Raw genomic sequence first — 21574 nt, 5'->3', positions numbered from 1 at the left:
CCAAACCCCACATAGGTTACGCCTCGAATCCCACATAGGTTACGCTAAAATGCACATAGGTTACGCCTCGAATCCCACATAGGTTACGCTAAAACCACCACCGCAAAGCGTGTGGGTTTCAGGACGAAACAGTCTCGAGCCACTATCGTCATCTTTAGAGCACAATATTCCTGGAATGCAAGTTTAACTAAACAGTTACATGTCCTCTGCATTCTACATCAAATTAAGATATTACGGGTTGTTTTATTTTGTATGTGACATACTTATTGGCCAAGATATGTTACTTTATGGGGGAGGAATTCTGCCAGGTAAGGAGGGGAGTGTGGGCGGCCATATTGCCTGCGGGGTTTTCAGATCGAGTGGAGAGCCGTTTTGCAGGAAATCTGGGGGGTTAGTCCCCCTTTAAGTACAATGGTGGTCCATCTATACCAAAATCACTTCCAGGGGAGAACTCCACAGGAGAAGGGGAGAAGTCCACACTAACTGCTATGTTCAAACTATTTAGTTTGACACTAAAGTTGTGTCTTTGTTTAGTTGCACCACGGAGACGTAAGGTACATCTTAACTAGTCCTTAAACCTCACACTAGCGAAAATAATGTCGCAGAAAATGACGTGTACAGTATCTGTGACCAATCAGTGAAAAGCACGGTGGAAACAGTGTTTATTTACCGTTGTTTAATTAAGCGCGGCCCAGCACGTAACAGGATGTGAGCTGCCAGAACTGCAAGATCTGTACAACCAGTGGTGCCTCAGGAGGTCCCTGAAGATCATCAAAGACACAAACCACCCCCACAACAGTCTGTTCTCCCTGCTACCCTCAGGGAGGAGATACAGGGTCCCAAGAGCACGCACAAATCGCTTGAGGGACAGTTTCTTCTCACAGGCCACGAGACTCCTTAACAAATATAAATAGTGTAGTAGCCGTACTGTACCGCACTGTAGATGCTACCATTATGTATGACTAATGTTCAATAGTATGTTTAATTAGGTATACGCTATTTGCACCTAACAGAATGTTATTATGTTTAATTATGTTTAAAGTATGTTCATGCCATTTGCACTATGGGCAGTGAATACGCCACTGTCTGTGGCGTGTCTTACTGCTCTATTGCTTGTTGCCTCTTGTTTTATTTATATATCTTTTAATTTTTGCACTATGTTGTAACGGAGCCTACAGCACAAGAATTTCACACGTGATACTTGTACTACGGAGTGATAATAAAAATCTTGAATCTTGAAGTGGAATGAAAACAGTCGGGACATGTTGCCCCCACCTCAAATTAGTGCTTTCATATTTCATCAACACTAACCAAATGAGAACGTTATTGAGTAACATTCGTTTACATTACATTAAATTACATCATTTGGCAGACGCTTTTATCCAAAGCAAAGTGACTTACAATAATTGCCTTGTTGCATTGTGGTAGCACGGGTTGGGGAGGATTTCTATGAAATCCCCCCCCCCCCACCACCACACACACACACACACACACACACACACACACACACACACACACACACACACACACACACACACACACACACACACACACACACACACACACACACACTTCTATGAAACAGCAGCAGTTCACATCCTGTCTCTGTGGGGTGTGCCTAAACGCCTCTGCTTCTAGCAGACCTCATCCTGTGTAGAACGGCTCTTTGTTTCACTGTATTACTCAGAGTTTCACACTCACATAAACACAGAGACATGCAAACATGATCACACCTCTGTCTCAAGCACGTTTTATAAGCATCTAACTTTCATAATCAATGTAAGATCAGCAAATGTAAATGCAACAGATGCAAACCCCCCCACCACCCATTATATTTACTGAACTTATATTGATTCCAAGTTTCATGTGTATAAAAATGTACATGGAGACAGGGGCGATGTTTGCATGTGTGTGAAACACACACGCACATACACTGTCTCTCACACACACACACATGCACACACACACACACACACACGCACGCACGCGCGCGCACACACACACACACACACACACACACACACACACACAAGCTTTATTAGCACCTTTCAAAACAACCGTTACAAAGTGCTTCACAAACAGAGGCAATTAGAAGGAAGTGATCATATACAATGTCACATTCAGTGCATAAAATAACGAGAGAGAGAGAAACAAACATCACAAAAAAACATATAAAAGGATAAAATAGACATAAGAGAACTGGTAACAGAAACAAAAAGAAAAATCAAGGCTATGCCAAATGATAAAAATAAGTCTTGAGAGATGACTTAAAGGAGGACAGTGAGTTAGCAAGTCTATAGTTCCTCGGGAAGGCTATTCCAAAGGGTTGGAGGCCTCACAGCAAAGGCTTTGTCACCCTTTGTCTAGCTAAAAGAGTTTTACCTGAGGATCTCAGGCCACGGGCAGGTACATAATAACTTAGAAGCTCAGACAGGTAGCTAGGTGCCATATCATGGAGGGCCTTAACTCATTGAGTGCCAGCCACTTTTGGAGAACGGACGCTCCCAGTGCCAGAGTTTCAGAGCGTTTTCAGTGATTTCTCGAGGCCGACAGATTATTGTGTGATATTACTATGTAAACACCGAACATGCAAAAAGAACAAGGAGACTCTATTGTATCATCAGCAAAAAAAAGTTTATTGATACCATTTTCCGTTCTTTAGGTATCAGCCGGAGAAGATGGGTTGATTTGAGGAAAAACAGCCGTTTCAACTTAGAAGCTGAGATAATCACACTTTTGTGAAAGGAAACATTTCAAGCACATCACTGACAATGAACCTAATATTTTCTGATTTAGTGACACCTAAAACATTTGAACAGTCATTTCCTTCAATAAAACAGCAAAAACAAAGGAATTTTCATAGCAAAATATTATTTTTTAGCTGCAACAGCAGCTCTGTGGGATCGCCACTTTGGCTGTTTCCAAAGTTTTTATTGAATAATTCAAAAACCCCTTCACCAAAAAATATAAAAATTTACATACGGCAAGTAGAGACCATGAGTGACTATGCCAGAAAGAATGGGCAGGATTCATCCATAGGTGGCGCTATACACGGGTGTACAACATGTGTAAGCATTTCAAAATGCACAACTTTCTTGAATAATTCAAATTCAAATCCCCTTGACCAAAAATGTTCAAAGAACAGTTCAAATGGTAACAGAGGCCGCCGGTCCCATCTGTTTACCAGTAGTACCATGGTCTTCATCGATTACTCTACGCTGAGAGGAAAAGCACGCCGTGCTAACAGAGGCCGCCGGTCCCATCTGTTTACCAGTAGTACCATGGTCTTCATCAATCACTCCACGCTGAGAGGAAAAGCACGCCGTGCTAACAGAGGCCGCCGGTCCCATCTGTTTACCAGTAGTACCATGGTCTTCATCGAACAGTTCAAATGTTCAAAGTACAGTTCAGTTATTTTGAGAAAAAAAGAAAATAAATTTGTACAGTTATGTATGTATGGGATGCTGCAACGATGCAAGTCCAGTTCAAAGTTATTGTTATGATGTACAGTTATGTGTGTGTGTTTATCCATAGTGCTGTTGAGTGTGGTAAGCTATGAAACACTCTCCTGGGTGCAAGGGGACACAACAGGTCTTGCACCACCATTTGCTCTCTTTGCGCTGGCCCCTGCGTATGCAGACCCTACACCTTCTTGTTGGTCTTGCTTTGGTGGTGGGCCTCAGGCGTTCCAGCTTGTGTCTGCCAATCGGGATAGTGAGCCTGCAGGCTGGGTCCTTGTTGTATGGTGCCCTGCGTGCCCCAGCCCCCTCAACTGCAACTTCCTCCTCCTCCTCCTCCTCCTCCTCCGGCTCCGGCACAGGTCGCTTTGAGGTCCATGTCTTCACCACCCTCCGCATGAACTCCAAGAGGGTTTTACACTCCCCTGGGTTCCTGGCTTTGTAGAGGATGTAGGCGTTGAACATGCACACTTGGAACAGATATGCTACAAACTTCTTGGGCCAGTTCAGTGTCTTCCGGATGAAGGGGTAGTAGGCTATGTTTTGGTCTAACCTATCCACCCCATTCATGGAGGAGTTGTATGCTACAACACACTCTGGCTTGAGCTGAGCCACTTTGCTTGTCTGTCCCTTCTGCCACACGTCCACGCTCTGCATGGTGTCTTTGTGGCACGTTGTCACCATCTTGACCAGCCGTTTGTCCTGCCAAGCTAAAACCATCACCCTCTCATTGTGACGCACAACTCTTCCCCCCACCCCCAGCTCAGCCTTTGTCACCTCCCTGATGATCGGAGGTTCCCCCCTATTTTTCCTCAGCGTTCCACACACATTGGTTTTTGCTCCCAGTAAACGCTCACACAGTGCAACAGAGTTGTAAAAGTTGTCCATGTAGAGCGTGTAACCATGACCTGGCAGGCGATCGAGGAGCGAGAACACAGTGTCTGGCAGAGTGCTGGGTACCCCAACATAAGGCTGCATGTTGAAGCAGTACCCTGTGGCAGAGTCACACAGTATGTATGATTTTATTCCATACTTGACCGGCTTCATTGGGTTGTACACCTTGAATGACAGACGGCCCCTCCACAGCATCATACCCTCATCAATACAAATGTTTTGACCTGGTTGATACAGCTCCTTGAACTTGTTGACTAAATAGTTCAACACAGGACGGACTTTAGTCATTTTGTCCGTCGCATCCTGTGCTGCACTGTCACTGTAATGAAGGAAGCGCCAGATCAATTGGAACCGGTTCCTTGCCATTGTCTTGTTGAAATAGGGTGTGGCATCTATTTCCTCAGTACTCCAATACAACGCAATGCTTGGTTTCTTTATATAACCAGTGATGAACGTTAGTCCAAAAAATGTTTTCAGTTCTGAGACTGACACTGGTTTCCACGCATTACCCCTGCTATGTGGCAGACTGTCTGGGTGTGCTTGGAGATACTGAGTGGCAAAATTGTTTGTCTGGTCCACAATGTGCTGGAGTAGCTCGTCTGTCAGGAACAGCTCCAGGAAGTCAGCTGGCAGGCCGGAATCCAGCTCCGCAGCAGCATTCTGGGGTCCACGCCTTGCACTGAAGGGGATCGGGTTTGGTTCCCAGTCTGCCTCCTGCCAGCCTGCATCTTCCCCACCTCTGCTCGATGCAACTGTAAATGATTGAAATATATATAATTATCAAATACATTTTTTATTGCTTGGTTATGTGTATATATATATATATATATATATATATATATATATATATATATATATATATATATATGTATATTTTTTTTACCTTTCTTCCTTGTACTGGATGTGGGAGTGGGAGTGGGTTTCCTCCTCGATGTAGGAGCTGTAAATTATTGAAATATATATATAAATTATCATAAATACATTTCATTATTGCTTGGTTTTATGATGTGTAGGATATATATATATATATATTACCTGTCTTCCTTGCACTGCCCGTGGAAGCCGTGGGAGTGTCTCTGCTCGATCCACAGTCTGTAGAAATATATAGGCTACAATTATCAACCACAATTGACCACAGTTTTATTGCTGTAGTTTTACTGACTATAATGCCTGAACCTGCTCAATCCATGATCTGTGGAAATATATCTACCATAAATATACATTGTGTTATTGCAATGTTATGGCTATTTAGAAAAAAAGTTTTACCTGCTCTGCTGCCTGTGTCAGGCGACGAATCTCTGCTACCTCCGTCAGGCGACGAATCTCTGCTACCTGCAGATCCATAATCAGGCAACCACTCGTCGGATGAATCTGGATCCGGCTCACTGAATTCATCCGACGTATCTGATGTTTCAGTTGTGAGCTGAGATGATGAAACTATGTCCGATTCTTGACTTGTACCATCGTCTTCTTCATCTCTTTCTTCTGCACGCTGAGAGGAAGCGCGCACTCCACCATGCTTCACTGTGGTGGGTGCAGAGCTAACGATCACTCTACGCTGAGAGGAAGAGCACCCCGGTCTAACGGCTCTGGTGTCTACATCGATCACTTGTTCTTCTGCACGCTGAGAGGGAAAACGCACCCGCCTACTCCTAGCTCTCCCACGCTCTGTAACAGAGGCCGCCGGTCCCATCTGTGTACTAGTATCGACCACTCTACGCTGAGAGGTAGAGCGCCCAGATCTAACGTTAGCTCTGGTGGTGGGTGCCGTGGCAGTAAAAGAGGCCGCCGGTCTAACGTTACCTCTGGTGGTGGGTGCCGTGGTAGCAACAGAGGCAGCCAGTCCCATCTGTGTACTATCGATCACTCTATGCTGAGAGGAAGAGCCCCCCGATCTAACGTTAGCTCTGGTGGTGGGTGCTGTGTCAGTAACAGAGGCCGCCGGTCCCATCTGTGTACTACCATAGTCTTCATCACCGTTAGCTCCACCAAGCTGCACCGTGGTTTCTGCAGTGGGAAACGTTTTTTCCTGGTCGCCACCAGAAGTGGTGGCACCGGTACCACCACTAGTGCCTTCTCCAGCGATCGCCACGCGTTTAGGCACAGAATACAAGCTCTCTTGCAGAGTAAGCTGCTTGTACTTGTCGGGGTTTCTTTTACGCTTCGCCATGTCTCTCTCATCAAAGGATCGCCGCTCACTACAAAAGACCACCGCGTTTCCGTTTCCCCAATGACTTCTTCTGTGTTTTTACTCCACATTCTCTCATCTGGACAGCACTGTCGCCACCTAATGGATATGTAAATTAGGTTATAGACCTCCAATAGCTACAATAGTTGTACCAGAGATGTATCAGGGATTGATCCACGTCCCACCGTCAAAAAACGCAATTGACGACAACCGTCGTCATTGGCACTCTACGTCAGTATTTGAATTGACGACAGCTGTCGTCATTGGCATTCAATGAGTTAAAGGTCAAGACTAAAATTGTAAAATCAATTCTAAAACAGATAGGCAGCCAGTGAAGGAAAGTTAAGATAGTGGAGATGTGATCAAACTTCAGAGATTTAGTTAAACGAATTCTGAACACACTGGAGTTGAGAGATCCTGTTTTGGTTCAGGCAAGAAAACACGGCATTACAATAATCCAGATGAGAAGTGATGTCACTGGTGTTATCTGCCCAGATGACTTTTTATTGAGCATGTGCATTAGAACGCCACCTTTTTCTCCATGTTTCTGTCCTGGGGGCACGTTTGTTTGTTTGTTTATTTATTTATTGGATGGGGGGGGGGGGGGGGGGGGTTTCATAGGAATCTTGAGCCCAAAATGTAATTTTTTTTTATTTATTTTTACATGCACCACACTCCTTAATGTTGGGTGGGGTTCACAAAAATTCGAGAGGGAAATTCATGAGGATACCAACAGGTGCATTTTCATATCCTGACATGCAGTGAGTGATGGAATATTGCACGAATGACCATAGAAACCAAACTCTGACAAACCGAAATCATTCAAATTCAGAAAACAAAATGTTAATTCAGTCATCTGCTGGAATAAATCTCATCACTTCCAATCAACGTCATACACAAACACAAGGGCTCAGAGACAACATGTCATAGTTCCAGGCAAAAACAATGACGAGTGAAAATTGTGCCGCCGGCTCATGTTACAGTGCAGACATGAGAAGTGATGATGAAGGTGACCAAACATGCTGACAAATAAAGCCAAAGAGGAGCCTAACTCCATTGGAGGAGCAGCAAGAGCCTGATTGAGACACAGGTGATGTCACAGGTTATCTGCCTGAGACCTGGTGAAGGTATGAAGCCACACACACACACACACACACACACACACACACACACACACACACACACACACACACACACACACACACACACACACACACACACACACACACACACACACACACACCCCTCCACAGCATTAGTATTACGCACATGTTTTATCTGCTCTTTACATCAAGGCTGTCCTGCTCAGGGCCCGTATTCACAAAACATCTTAAGGCTAAAAGTAGCTCCTAACTTGCTGATTTAGGAGAAACTCTTAGAAAATAATGGGCGTGTCAGTCCTAACTTTAGGACTCCTACATCTTTGGTCTAAGAGTATTTCACAAAGGGTTTTAGTGCTAAAACCAGCTCCTAAACCTGGGACAAGTTAGAAGTAGTGAGGAGGCCTCCTCAGTCACTAAGAGCAAATCACAAACAATCCTAAAATGGCTGCCGACAATCCACCTCAGAATCGCATCAACATTTTGGAAACTTTGAATGAAACTGAGCTTTTAAAAAGGTATCGCCTTAATCGTGAGGGCATTATGATCGTAGAGCTAGTCAACGATGTACATTTTAATATAATCTGTGATTATGTATTGCAAGGTTCATTTAACACATTGAATGCCAGCCATGTTTTCATTCCTGTAGGTAAGTTGTGCCAGGGGTGTTTTTGACGATTCTGGCTCATTTTAGAACAGCCGAGGATTCTTTTCTGTTAAGAATTCATGAACACCAATCATCTAAAAATAACTAATAGAATGTGTGCTTTCTCTGTCTAAAAGAGTTAGTTTGCAGAGTTAGTAGTTATGTAGATATTAGCCGTTGAGTACAGCATGGTTTCAGCGTCTGGAAATTTATTCAGAGATAAATGGCTTTTTGTGAAACAGTCACTTTAACCATTCATTTTTGGCATCAGTAAGACCGTCAGACATTCTAAACAATAGTTTTGAACAGTAATTTCCTCCATAACAACAGGAAACACCCCTCTCATTCAAACTCCTCCCTCCGTGTGTCTTCTCCTCCTTCCTCCTGGCTCTAACAGCGGGCGTGTCAGAAGCGCGTTGCTGCTGCCTGCCTGCCTGTCTGCCTGTCGGGCAAGACGAGTCTGAAATGGATTACTGTAAAATCGCGTCGCCATTTCCTTGAATGGCTTGCTCCCGCGGTGTGTGTGTGTGTGTGTGTGTGTGTGTGTGTGTGTGTGTGTGTGTGTTCGCGCGTTGCTGCGCGGCTCTGGGGGGAAGGGATCTCTGTCCGTTCTGTGTGTGTGTCTCGGGCTTCTGACTGTAAAATCGCCATCGAAGAGGCGGCTGCTTTTGGTCCCGTGGCTTTTGGGTCCCATGGCTGTGGCTTCTCTCGGTCTCTGTCGCCACTTAGTGGTCGGTAAAATAGATTACACACATGCTCTTGCTCCAAATAGTTATCTCGAAGATGTAAAAGGGGTTGATTGATGTCCCACCGTCAAAAAAAAAAAATGTTTATGTAAGACGAGTTAGCTCGTCCTTGGCACTTAAGCGCTGGATTATGTAAGATGAGTTAGGTCGTCTATGGCACTTAATGAGTTAAGATGTCTACATACTTTTGTTCATTTTTGTATCTGCGAAATACATTGAATAATAGAGAATAAAACATTGCGGTCTGACGTAGATGAAAAGAACTGGCGTCATCATGTGGCAGTTGTTTGTCGCTTGGAATCTGCAATCGCGTGCCCTTGCCTGAGACTGCGGAGAATATAGCAGCTCAGTTCTCACACATTGGTGGTTCTGAACAGAAGTGCGAAAACCACATTTATGCAGCATATTTTTTCCCACGCTGCATTTTGTTTTTTTCTTTGTTTAATGTTTCATGCCCGCATTTTTATTTTAAAATCTTTATTTGAATATGGCAACATGATACCTCCTACCTCTGTCATTATAGTTATTTTTCATTATTTGTTATTTTTATTCTGCAGCACAAAAGCAATTAAGAGTGAAAACTGTGCTGTCGGCTCATTTACTACAGTGCATGAGAAGTGATATGAGAAGGTGAACAAAAATGCTGACCACAAATGAGCCTAACTCCATTGGAGCAGCAACAGATGGTAAATGGACTGTATTTATAGAGCACATTTTATATAGTCTATCGACTACCCAAAGCTCTTTCACATGAATACCTCACATTCACCCATTCACACTCACATTCACACACGGACGGCGTCTGCAGCCATGCAAGGTGCTAACTGCTCGTCGTCGGGAGCAGTTAAAAAGAGCCTGACTGAGACACAGGGTCAGATGGACGAGACCTGGTGAACGTATGAAGCCACACCAGGGGTGATTTTAGGATTAGACCTTTGGTGGGGCTCAGCCCCCAATCAGAATATCCTGGACTGCAGACCCCCTAGGGGGGGTCCGGGGGCATGCCACCCTCGGGAGAAAGTATTGTACATTTTAAAGTAAAAATGAATCAATCTGGTGCACTTTGAGTGCAAAATGAAGAGGCTAGATCTCTGAAGAACTACAGACATCACATTAATATCCTATTTACTGTTCTGTTGCTTTACAATGATGATGAAAACATAATAGTCTCGCTATATATATTCTGCATACAGAATAGTAGGTAGAATACTGCTTGCTTAAAGTGTAACTAACCCCCAAAACACTTTTTTTCAGCTTTTAACCAATACATATGACTTTGGGGGTGGTGTGAAGAATTCTGGTCAAAATTTCCACATTTGAGACCAAACCGTTGCCATTCTACCATTTGTATCATTTTTCAGCAGCATAACTGGCATAAGTGCCCTCTATGGGTGGAACACTGCTTTTTTTTGTGCCCTCAAATTAATGGGATATTTGGTACATCCTGACGTCACGGTGGGTTTAGCACGCGCCCCACTCATGTGAAAAATTGTTTTTTTCCCCATTAATTATTACTGTAGTTCATGCGGCGCGAGCCCTTTAAGAGCAATGCATTCATGGGTAATGCCTATTGTGGCTAATGTTAGCCGCTAGTTAGTTATGTTACATGGCAGTAAAACGCCACTAAATGACCAAATTGATAGAACTTTTAACCATTCCGAGTAACACTGTTTCCATACGGATCACCAGCGTTAGTTTTTTGTTCATAACGTGGCGATATTCATAACGTTTTATATCTCGGATGCGTTATTTCGAATCCCACATAGGTTACGCCAAACCCCACATAGGTTACGCCTCGAATCCCACATAGGTTACGCTAAAATGCACATAGGTTACGCCTCGAATCCCACATAGGTTACGCTAAAACCACCACCGCAAAGCGTGTGGGTTTCAGGACGAAACAGTCTCGAGCCACTATCGTCATCTTTAGAGCACAATATTCCTGGAATGCAAGTTTAACTAAACAGTTACATGTCCTCTGCATTCTACATAAAATTAAGATATTACGGGTTGTTTTATTTTGTATGTTACATACTTATTGGCCAAGATATGTTACTTTATGGGGGAGGAATTCTGCCAGGTAAGGAGGGGAGTGTGGGCGGCCATATTGCCTGCGGGGTTTTCAGATCGAGTGGAGAGCCGTTTTGCAGGAAATCTGGGGGGGTTAGTCCCCCTTTAAGTACAATGGTGGTCCATCTATACCAAAATCACTTCCAGGGGAGAACTCCACAGGAGAAGGGGAGAAGTCCACACTAACTGCTATGTTCAAACTATTTAGTTTGACACTAAAGTTGTGTCTTTGTTTAGTTGCACCACGGAGACGTAAGGTACATCTTAACTAGTCCTTAAACCTCACACTAGCCAAAATAATGTCGCAGAAAATGACGTGTACAGTATCTGTGACCAATCAGTGAAAAGCACGGTGGAAACAGTGTTTATTTACCGTTGTTTAATTAAGCGCGGCCCAGCATGTAACAGGATGTGAGCTGGCAGAACTGCAAGATCTGTACAACCAGCGGTGCCTCAGGAGGTCCCTGAAGATCATCAAAGACACAAACCACCCCCACAACAGTCTGTTCTCCCTGCTACCCTCAGGGAGGAGATACAGGGTCCCAAGAGCATGCACAAATCGCTTGAGGGACAGTTTCTTCTCACAGGCCACGAGACTCCTTAACAAATATAAATAGTGTAGTAGCCGTACTGTACCGCACTGTAGATGCTACCATTATGTATGACTAATGTTCAATAGTATGTTTAATTAGGTATACGCTATTTGCACCTAACAGATTGTTATTATGTTTAATTATGTTTAAAGTATGTTCATGCCATTTGCACTATGGGCAGTGAATACGCCACTGTCTGTGGCGTGTCTTACTGCTCTATTGCTTGTTGCCTCTTGTTTTATTTATATATCTTTTAATTTTTGCACTATGTTGTAACGGAGCCTACAGGACAAGAATTTCACACGTGATACTTGTACTACGGAGTGATAATAAAAATCTTGAATCTTGAAGTGGAATGAAAACAGTCGGGACATGTTGCCCCCACCTCAAATTAGTGCTTTCATATTTCATCAACACTAACCAAATGAGAACGTTATTGAGTAACGTTCGTTTACATTACATTAAATTACATCATTTGGCAGACGCTTTAATCCAAAGCAAAGTGACTTACAATAATTGCCTTGTTGCATTGTGGTAGCACGGGTTGGGGAGGATTTCTATGAAATCCCCCCTCCCCCCCCCCCCCCCCCCCCACCACACACACACACACACACACACACACACACTTATATGAAACAGCAGCAGTTCACATCCTGTCTCTGTGGGGTGTGCCTAAACGCCTCTGCTTCTAGCAGACCTCTTCCTGTGTAGAACGGCTCTTTGTTTCTCTGTATTACTCAGAGTTTCACACTCACATAAACACAGAGACATGCAAACATGATCACACCTCTGTCTCAAGCACGTTTTATAAGCATCTAACTTTCATAATCAATGTAAGATCAGCAAATGTAAATGCACAGATACAGGTACCAACCCCCCCACCCCCATTATATTTACTGAACTTATATTGATTCCAAGAGTTTCATGTGTATAAAAATGTACATGGAGACAGGGGCGATGTTTGCATGTGTGTGAAACACACACACACACGCGCGCGCCCACACACACACACACACACACACACACACACACACACACACGCGCGCCCACACACACACACACACACACACACCCACACACACACACACACGCGCGCGCCCACACACACACACACACACACACACACACACATACACACACACGCGCGCACACACACACACACACACACACACACACACACACACACACACACACACACACACACACACACACACACACACACACACACGCAAGCTTTGTTAGCACCTTTCAAAACAACTGTTACAAAGTGCTTCACAAACAGAGGCAATTAGAAGGAAGTGATCATATACAATGTCACATTCAGTGCATAAAATAACGAGAGAGAGAGAAACAAACATCACAAAAAAAACATATAAAAGGATAAATAGACATAAAAGAACTGGTAAAAGAAACAAAAAGAAAAATCAAGGCTATGCCAAATGATAAAAATAAGTCTTGAGAGATGACTTAAAGGAGGACAGTGAGTTAGTAAGTCTATAGTTCCTCGGGAAGGCTATTCCAAAGGGTTGGAGGCCTCACAGCAAAGGCTTTGTCACCTTTGTCTAGCTAAAAGAGTTTTACCTGAGGATCTCAGGTCACGGGCAGGTACATAATAACTTAGAAGCTCAGACAGGTAGCTAGGTGCCATATCATGGAGGGCCTTAAAGGTCAAGACTAAAATTGTAAAATCAATTCTAAAACAGATAGGCAGCCAGTGAAGGGAAGTTAAAATAGGGGAGATGTGATCAAACTTCAGAGATGTAGTTAAAATAATTCTGAACACACTGGAGTTGAGAGATCCTGTTTTGGTTCAGGCAAGAAAACACTGCATTACAATAATCCAGATGAGAAGTGATGTCACTGGTGTTATCTGCCCAGATGACTTTTTATTGAGCATGTGCATTAGAACGCCACCTTTTTCTCCATGTTTCTGTCCTGGGGGCACGTTTGTTTGTTTGTTTATTTATTTATTGGAGGGGGGGGGATTTTCATAGGAATCTTGAGCCCAAAATGTAAATTCACTTTTTTTTTTTTTTACATGCACCACACACCTTAAGGTTGGGTGGGGTTCACAAAAAATCGAGAGGGAAATTCATGAGGATACCAACAGGTGCATTTTCATATCCTGACATGCAGTGAGTGATGGAATATTGCACGAATGACCATAGAAACCAAACTCTGACAAACCGAAATCATTCAAATTCAGAAAACAAAATGTAAATTCAGTCATCTGCTGGAATAAATCTCATCACTTCCAATCAACGTCATACACAAACACAAGGGCTCGGAGACAACATGTCATAATTCCAGGCCAAAAAATGACGAGTGACAATTGTGCCGCCGGCTCATGTTACAGTGCAGACATGAGAAGTGATGATGAAGGCTCAGGTTACAGTGCAGACATGAGAAGTGATGATGAAGGTGACCAAAGATGCTGACAAATAAAGTCAAAGAGGAGCCTATGGCCCCTATTCTCCCACAGGCCTTCGGCGCTAAAACGGGCCTTCGGCGCGAAAAAACGTGCCTTGCGCCTGCCTCGGGAAGATATCAATATGGCTTTACGCTGCCAAATGCGCTTTAGGCCGAATGGACGTGGCGCACTCCCTGAATGGGCGAGAATGGGCGTTTTGGCGTTAAATGTCGGCGTAATGATATCTTCCCACCTGGCGTAAATTTAGCGCTTTGCGCTTTTGAAAACCAGGCCTATTCAGTGCGCCAGTTGCGCGGGGCGCTCCCCTCTGGCACCCTTCTCTGTGTCACTCTCTCCCTCTCTCCTCAGTCTGACAGGCACAATACGACTGTCTCTCTCTGACTCCCTCGCTCAGACAGACACAACACACTTCCCATAGGAAAAATAAGTTGTAAGTTCACTGCCTGGCCTGTCCCAGCATGCATTGTGGTACTTTATTTCGCTACTAAATAGCAACCAAATGAGCCGAAATATATGGTTACATGCTCCCAAAATAATGTGTAATGGTAACACAACCTGCAATTGTCGAACATTTCAATATTGGACCAAATAAAACATCGAAATGAAAACACCACCCTATGTGAAACATATATGTCCTCCTGGGCCTATATATACCCCTTGTCGATTTAACGTGATTTAGATAAGTGACAGCGGAACGCGCTTCTACTGGCATCTGCTATACTGTGATCCCCGCTCCAATAACTTGGCCCTATTTCACATTTAGTTTTACAATAAAAACACATTTATGCAATGACTTTACATAATGTAGGGTATATTTATGTGCATCATCCTTCCTGCAGCAGGCGAGAGAAAATTATATCTTTCTGGACAAACTTTCACCAATCTAATAGGCTATATTTTTCTAGCTGATGCATTTAGAACATTCTTTTCACTTTGATCTTGCTATAGTGTAGGGTATTTACATGCTTGCAGTATTTAAACTGCAGTTAGATTGGTTTGAGAAGCATAATAATATGGAATAATAGCCTATATATGGAGACAGACAGACTGGATGAAGGGAGGGGGGCGGGGGGGCAGAGCGCTTGGCTTTGTCTGGTTTTACCGGATTTGTCCAGGAATTGGAGCTTAAAAGGCAAGCGTGTGACTCTTTACTGCAATTCTCCAATGAGCGGACTATGCATAATTCTACGCTTAACACGTTCACTGCCAATGACGTGTTAATACGTCAAAAAAAATCCAACGGTTGACTGCCAATGACGTGTTAAAAGGCGTGGTTATAATGGTTGAGGCTGAGTGTAGCGCCGATACCAAGATAGCGAGTGCGCTGGTCCACACCTACTTACTGCGCTTGGCGGCCTAGCGCTAGGCCTTAAATGCAGTTTCTACGCCGATTGCAACGATAGGGCCCTATAACTCCATTGGAGGAGCAGCAAGAGCCTGACTGAGACACAGGTGATGTCACAGGTTATCTGCCCGAGGCCTGGTGAAGGTATGAAGCCACACACACACACACACACACACACACACACACACACACAGACACACACACACACACACACACACACACACACACACACACACACACACATACACACACACATACACACACACATACACATACACATACACATACACACACACACAGTCACACGCACACACACCTCCACAGCACAGAGAGGTTATTACGCACGCATTATTTATCTGCTCTTTACATCAAGGTTGTGCTGCTCAGGGCCCGTATTCACAAAACATCTTAAGGCTAAAAGTAGCTCCTAACTTGCTGATTTAGGAGAAACTCTTAGAAAATAATGGGCGTGTCAGTCCTAACTTTAGGACTCCTACATTTTTGGTCTAAGAGTATTTCACAAAGCGTTTTAGTGCTAAAACCAGCTCCTAAACCTGGGGCAAGTTAGAAGTAGTCAAGAGGCCTCCTCAGTCACTAAGAGCAAATCACAAAAAATCCTAAAATGGCTGCCGACAATCCACCTCAGAATTGCATCAACATTTTGGAAACTTTTAATGAAACTGAGCTTTTAAAAAGGTATCGCCTTAATCGCGAGGGCATTATGATCGTAGAGCTAGTCAACGATCATAATACAGTATAATGTATATTGTATAATAATATAATATAATCTGTGATTATGTATTGCAAGGTTCATTTAAGATGTCTACATACTTTTGTTCATTTTTGTATCTGTGAAATACATTGAATGATAGAGAATAGAACATTGCGGTCTGACGTAGATGAAAAGAACTGGCGTCATCCTCTGGCAGTTGTTTGTCGCTTGGAATCTGCAATCTCGTGCCCTTGCCTGAGACTGCGGAGAATATAGCAGCTCAGTTCTCACACATTGGTGGTTCTGAACAGAAGTGCGAAAACCACATTTATGCAGCATATTTTTTCCCACGCTGCATTTTGTTTTTTTCTTTGTTTCATGTTTCATGTGTTTCATGCCCGCATTTTTATTTTAAAATCTTTATTTGAATATGGCAACATGATGCCTCCTACCTGGGTCATTATAGTTATTTTTCATTATTAGTTATTTTTATTCTGCAGCACAAAACCAATTAAGGGTGAAAACTGTGCTGTCGGCTCATTTACTACAGTGGATGAGAAGTGATATGAGAAGGTGAACAAAAATGCTGACCACAAATGAGCCTAACTAACTAACTAACTAAGTAACTAACTAACTATAGACGGTTTTAACTTGACAACAAAAACATTCTAAATTGAACCCCCGCTCACTTCCTGTTGCAGGGTTTGCTATGGACATAAAAGGAAAAAAAACATTCAAGTGCAGGACTGACCATTCTGTGAAAACCGTCTATACAGCTGAGCGGCGAAAACAAAAGTAACGATGTCGAGTGAATATTTCTGCAGTTTGCCGAATGCTGAGAAAAAGGTGCTGTGGGGTTGCGCTCTGGTGAAAACCGTCTATAGAGCACATTTTATATAGTCTATCGATGACCCAAAGCACTTTACATGAATACCTCACATTCACCCATTCACACTCACATTCACACACAGACGGCATCTGCAGCCATGCAAGGTGCTAACTGCTCGTCCTCGGGAGCAGTTAAAAAGAGCCTGACTGAGACACAGGGTCAGATGGACGAGACCTGGTGAACGTATGAAGCCACACCAGGGGTGATTTTAGGATTACACCTTTGGTGGGGCTCAGCCCCCAATCAGAATATCCTGGACTGCAGACCCCCTAGGGGGGGTCCGGGACCATGCCCCCCTCGGGAGAAAATATTGTACATTTTAAAGTAAAAATGAATCAATCTGGTGCACTTTGAGTGCAAAATGAAGAGGCTAGATCTCTGAAGAACTAAACACATCACATTAATATCCTCTTTACTGTTATGTTGCTTTACAATGATGATGAAAAAATAATAGTCTCGCTATATATATTCTGCATACAGAATAGTAGGTAGAATACTGCTTGCTTAAGTACAATGGTGGCCCATCTATACCAAAATCACTTCCAGGGGAGAACTCAAGTACAAAGTAACATTGGCTTTTTAGGCATAAACAAAAGTAAAATAATACAATAACAAAATGGGAATTTCCTAACTTTGTTTGGAATGATGTTCAGGATGTGATTATGCTAGAGTTCACAATAGGTCATTTGATACAGTATAAGGTCAAGTAAAAACATGTATCATCACATTTTGAAATGGTTACTATTAGGGATGGCACAATACCACTTTTTCATGTCCGATACCGATCCGATACCCACAACCTTGAGTATCTGCCGATACCGATATAATCCGATACAATCTTTTTTCCTCGCTTATACAACTATATGGATGGAGATTGTTAATTTGTATTGATATTGATACCATTTTCGAGTCTGCTTAATGGATCCGGGTCCTTATCGATTCCACTATCGATACTTTAGTATTATTTGATGGAAAGACGAGACGACAATAAATTGTTGTTTATATTTCGTTTTCACACTAAAGTGTGAAAGTATGAGTGGGCCCCAATTCAAATGATTAGGAAGTAATGGTTGTATTTTAATTTAAATATTTGCTTTGATTTAAAAAAAACAATCTTGGCATTGCTAGTTTTAATTATGTATAACAAACTGTTAGGAAGATAAACAGGTCATTTCCTCACACTCTTAAAACTACTGGGCTAAAAAACAACCCAACCTTAACCCCCCCCCTGGGTCACTATTGGACAGGACACATGGTGGGCTGATTTAGCCCAGGTGCTGGGTTTTACTATTTAGCCCATAATACTGGGTTGTTCATTTGACCCACCTAGTGAGTTACATTAACTCTATTGCTGGGTTATATTAACCATACATTGGGCTATTTGCTGGGGTGTTCATTTGACCCAACCTTGAGTGAAATTAACTTTATTGCTGGGTTAAACATTACCCATATTCTGGGCTATAATAATAATAATAATAATAATAATAATAATAATAATAATAATAATAATAATAGTTATTATTATATAACTATTATTATTATTGTTATTATTATTATTACAAATATTATTTTGTTTGATTAATAATAATTTCCCATAATCATACAAACACACTATACAAAAAAGGCCACTGTAAATGTGCATTTAATTACATTTTACAAAATGTACAGCTGCACAAGGGTACACACAAAGCCATGTACCTCTAATGTGGCTTTGTGTATACAGGCAGGCTAAATAAACCAACAAACAAATCACATTGCTCAGGTTTGGATGCATATAATCTCAGTATATCTACTTCCCTCAGTATCTTGCAAAATGGCTGTATATAAAAACACCAGTTGATGGAACAGCTGCTTAAACACAAACAGTGAATAGCATAAGCATAGCATAAAATCAGTGTATAAAAAAAATTAAATGTATCAATCTGTTTGTAACGTGGGCTTTGGGGACCACCAGGGGTCCTTGAGGGAGTTATAACTGATGAATTGTTAAACTTCAGCATTATTTAATTTACAAGACGTTGACACAATTAGAGAAAGTATAATACTGCAAGTATTTAGATTAGATTCTCTGTTCTCTCTCTACCTACATACCATCATGGGCTTCTGGACAAAATGATATCTGACAATAAAAACATTCTCAGATTTGAGTTCAAGAGACTGTACATCTCTGTAGTGTACATCTAAGGTCTGTACATCTAATGTGGACTGAATTAGGGGTCCTTGATATGAAAAAGGTTAAGAATCACTGCTTTAACACACACACACATATACACACACACATCTATATATCAATATGTATATCTATATATCAATATCTATATCTATATATATCTATATATATCTATATCTATATCTATATATAGATATATATATATATCTATATCTATATCTATATAGGTGCAGGTTGAAAACACTTGTCTTAAAGAATCAGATGGGGTCTCATGTCCGTCAATATGATACACCGCATGCTGGAGAAATTCCCAGGTGGGGAGGCACCGCTTGGTGTAATTGATGTCAAACACAAAGAAAGTCTTGAAACAAACATCTACAGCCTCCATCAAAGAGTCACTGTTTCGATGCCGTGGCCTGAAACATGGCACGTCTGGCACGTTGTCATCTTTTTCCCCATGATGGTGAAATCACTGGGTTGTCTGCATTATCCCCGCTCTGCTCACCTGCTCTGAGTTTTAGTCCACTTCAGGGCATGTCTCGGAGGCACAGCTGTGGTGACTGTGGTAGAAGGTAGATCCATCGCGTTTACACTGGGCAGCAAACAGACAAGAGGAAAAACATTTATTGGAATGCACTTTTTCCCCTCCAATGCTTGTATATTTTCCTGAGTGAAGGCATGAGTAGGAATAAAACACACATTTCTAACTAGAAGAACGACCGCACTGCGGATATATGCCTCCGCCAACAAGTGAGCAGTCGACATCCATGCATGTCCAGACTTGGATGTTTGAGCCAAATACTGAGAGATTGCATTGAGCTTGAAAATGGCATTCGTGAGGTCACAGTGACCTTGACCTTTGGCCACCAAAATGTATTCCGTTCATCCTTGAGTCCACATGGATGTTTGAGCCAAATGTGATGAAATTCAGTCGAGGCGTTCCTGAGATATTGCGTTAACGAGGTAGAAAATGGCATTTGTTAGGTCACAAATTTAATCAGTTCATCCTTGAGTCCAAGTGCATGTTTGAGCCAAATGTGATGAAATTCCTTCAAGGCGTTCTTGAGATATCGCGTTAACGAACATGAGACGGATGTACAGACAACCCGAAACCATAATGCCTCCGGCTCAGCTATCGCCAGCGGAGGCATAAATATGAGTCTGTGTCATCTCATATGTGTGATCTCATATGTGTGATCTCCTGACAAAGAGCCAGGGGTTAGTAGTAGTATTAGTCACAGTGAGAATGAGACTTCACCTGGCCTGGGCGGAGAGGCTACTGTGCTTTTGTGGCTGCTGACATGAGTGAAAGGACAGTCTGGCTTGGTGCACCTTGCATCATGTTCGGATGGACAAAGTGGCATTTATCCCAAAATTTGCAGGTGGGAAAAGTCCTACAGAAAGAAAAACAAGACATAAATATTAATAAATTTTTAAGCAATTTAGCTCCACATTAAATTAAGTCTAATGCCTTGAGTGATTAAAAAAAAATGCCTTTGTCCCTTTTTTGTTTGTTAAAAAACTCACTTGCACTGCATTGTCGAGTGATGGTACTGGTACAGACACTCGTCTCCACTTTTGAACTTGCAGAGCTCCAGAAGCTTCTGTTTCTTCAAAGGTGCACCGTCCTCCTCCCAGGGCTCAGTGTACATCGCATCTTCTGGGGAGAAAAGAGGAGAGAATGGAAGAGTGAAGGGATAGGAGGACAGAGATGATCTACAATATAGATGATAGATGATTAGCTAGTGAGGGCATTTATCTGTCTGTCTGTCCCCACATTAGACCAACCACAGCTCACACTGCTACGTGCATGACGTCACAAAAGAGACATTTGACATCAAACAGAACTGAATCCAAAAGGAGGCACAAGCAATGCTCAGCCCACCAAAAATGTTAATGTCTGCAAAAATAACCAAGCAAATATTAAAAGAAAAAAATCTATATCTTAGTTTAATGTAGATGCAAAGGAACATGCAATCAGCCTGCCACAAAACGCATCCCAGGAAAAGACCTAAATACCAGCCTAAATTTACATGGGAAAAAAATCGCCATGCACGGTGTTTGCATCCCTGTTTGTACTTGCTCAGTTCTTTGTACCATTTAATTTCTCAAGCACATTTAGCAATGTGCCTGTAATATGTGTTACGTTGAAGTAATGCTATGCCTAAGTTATATTGGATTTTAGAAATTCATACACAGATGCTGATTTTGTTGCAATGTTGTTATTTTTTTCTATAGTGAAGTTTTGAGGTAGGCGGTGTTTTCCCCCTCTATAGGCTACATCTGTTGGTCTTTGCTTGGCTGCAGAAGCCCAGAGATTACTCCAGACCTA

Source organism: Poromitra crassiceps (assembly GCF_964638095.1).
Source record: "Poromitra crassiceps genome assembly, chromosome: 9".
Classification (NCBI taxonomy): domain Eukaryota; kingdom Metazoa; phylum Chordata; class Actinopteri; order Beryciformes; family Melamphaidae; genus Poromitra; species Poromitra crassiceps.
Note: the sequence above shows the minus strand (reverse complement) of the source record.